General features: G+C 39.1%; 1 protein-coding gene across 6 annotated transcripts in view; it reads right to left on the reverse strand.

The window, feature by feature from the left end:
• The window catches only part of LOC135096573 (gamma-aminobutyric acid type B receptor subunit 2-like), a 144,429-nt gene that overhangs the window by 41,350 nt on the left and 100,579 nt on the right, over positions 1-2,500 (reverse strand). The gene's annotated exons all lie outside the window — the stretch shown is intronic.

A 2,500-nucleotide genomic window follows, 5' to 3' on the forward strand; every position in this document is an offset into this window, starting at 1 on the left:
AAACTAGGAAGGGAAGAAGGAAAAAAGGAAAAGAAAAACAGAAAGAAAAATTAATAAAGAAGGAAAAAATGAGTAAAAAAAAGAAAAAAACGAAGGAAAGAAAGAGAAAAAAAGACAAAAGAAAGAAAACAAGAGAAAAAAAGAAAAAGAGGAAGAAAAAAACACGGGAAAATAGAAACCACGAGAGAGAGAGAGAGAGAGAGAGAGAGAGAGAGAGAGAGAGAGAGAGAGAGAGAGAGAGAGAGAGAGAGAGAGAGAGAGAGAGAGAGAGACAAGAAACAAGAAGAAAAAGATAAAATTTTCACTTAACCGGATTATTCGCTTAACCGGCTTACCTCGCTCGCCTAATACCGGCCAAGCCACGTCCGGATGAAGGGTGGGTTCTGATCCTATAACTTTGAATTATAAGGCATTGGAACCGCTTACATAAAAACGAGATATCTTTATTTCTTTTTTCTCTTCTCTCTCTCTCTCTCTCTCTCTGTGTGTGTGTGTGTGTGTGTGTGTGTGTGTGTGTGTGTGTGTGTGTGTGTGTGGTTCTCTCTCTCTCTCTCTCTCTCTCTCTCTCTCTCTCTCTCTCTCTCTCTCTCTCTCTCTCTCTCTCTCTCTCTCTCTCTCTACGTGGGTAAGTAGGATAGGAAGGAAGAAGAAAAGAACAAGTATAAGAAGAAGAACAACAACAACAACAAAAGGAAAAGGAGGAGGAGGAAAATAACAATAATAATAATAATAATAATAATAATAATAATAATAATAATAATAATAATAATAATAATAATAACAATAAAAATAATAATAATAATAATAAAAGGAAGAAAAGGAAGGAAATAAAAGAAAAAGGTAGAAATAGAATAGAAAAGTAGAAAATAGAATATATAAAACTGAAATATCTCTCTCTCTCTCTCTCTCTCTCTCTCTCTCTCTCTCTCTCTCTCTCTCTCTCTCTCTCTCTCTCTCTAACTTTTTAACTTCCTTATAAATCTGACTTATAAAACTTTCTCATTTGGGAAAGTGTTAAAGATTAAGTTAGGAAGGTAGTAGTAGTAGTGGTAGTAGTAGTAGTAGTAGTAGTAGTAGTAGTAGTAGTAGTAGTAGTAGTAGTAGTAGTAGTAGTAGTAGTAGTTGGTGGTGGTCGTGGCGGTGGTGGTGGTGATAATTGGCCGGATGAGAGAGAGAGAGAGAGAGAGAGAGAGAGAGAGAGAGAGAGAGAGAGAGAGAGAGAGAGAGAGAGAGAGAGAGAGAGAGAGAGAGTACACATAAGGAGGGTTAAATGTAAGTTTACACATAGCAACTTTTAATACTCTCTCTCTCTCTCTCTCTCTCTCTCTCTCTCTCTCTCTCTCTCTCTCTCTCTCTCCTGATACTAACACCACCACCACCACCACCACCAAAACTGCTAATATTACTACTACTACTACTACTACTACTACTACTACTATTACTGCTACTACTACTACTACTACTACTACTACTACTACTACTACTACTACTACTAAACAAAAACAAACGAACAAACTCACATTCACCAACAATGTTATGATTATGGAAATGAGAGAGAGAGAGAGAGAGAGAGAGAGAGAGAGAGAGAGAGAGAGAGAGAGAGAGAGAGAGAGAGAGAGAGAGAGAGAGAGAGAGAGAGAGAGAGACTGTTTGGATAAGCTGAGGCATTGTTTGGTTATGATTTTTTTGGTAAAGGGAGAGGGAGAGGGAGAGAGAGAGAGAGAGAGAGAGAGAGAGAGAGAGAGAGAGAGAGAGAGAGAGAGAGAGAGAGAGAGAGAGAGAGGAGGGAAAGGGAGGCTAAATGCTTCCCCTCTCCTCTTCCTCTTTCCTCTTCCCTCTTCATTATCTTGCCAAACACTCTCTCTCTCTCTCTCTCTCTCTCTCTCTCTCTCTCTCTCTCTCTCTCTCTCTCTCTCTCTCTCTTAGTCTTCCTCCTCCTCTTCGTGCTCTTCTTCCATCTCCCTTTCCTCCTCTTCCTCCACCTCCTCTTCCTCCACCTCCTCCTCCTCCTCCTCTTCCTTCTCCTCTTCCTTATCTTTCAAGACCTCATAATTCTCTCTCTCTCTCTCTCTCTCTCTCTCTCTCTCTCTCTCTCTCTCTCTCTCTCTCTCTCTCTCTTTTGAATCCCTCCATCCTTCCTCTTCTTCACACACACACACACACACACACACACACACACACACACACACACACACATACACACACACAATCCCACCTCAAATATCCTTAAAAAAATAAATAAATAAATAAAATGAAAAATACACAAACATACATTTAAAACACCCTAACAAACGCACATCACACCCTAACACCTCCAGACACCCCAAAGTACACCAAAAAGGAAGAAGGAAAGAAAAAAAAAAAAACTCACTCAAACACACATTCTGAAATTTCTCACAAAACACATCAAAAGTATTCCAAACATATACACTACCGACCAACAAATCATATAAAAAAAAAAACACAAATTTTCCAACAAAAACACCCCAAAAAGGCCTCA

The sequence above is a fragment of the Scylla paramamosain genome, unplaced genomic scaffold, assembly GCF_035594125.1.
Source record: "Scylla paramamosain isolate STU-SP2022 unplaced genomic scaffold, ASM3559412v1 Contig4, whole genome shotgun sequence".
Lineage (NCBI taxonomy): Eukaryota > Metazoa > Arthropoda > Malacostraca > Decapoda > Portunidae > Scylla > Scylla paramamosain.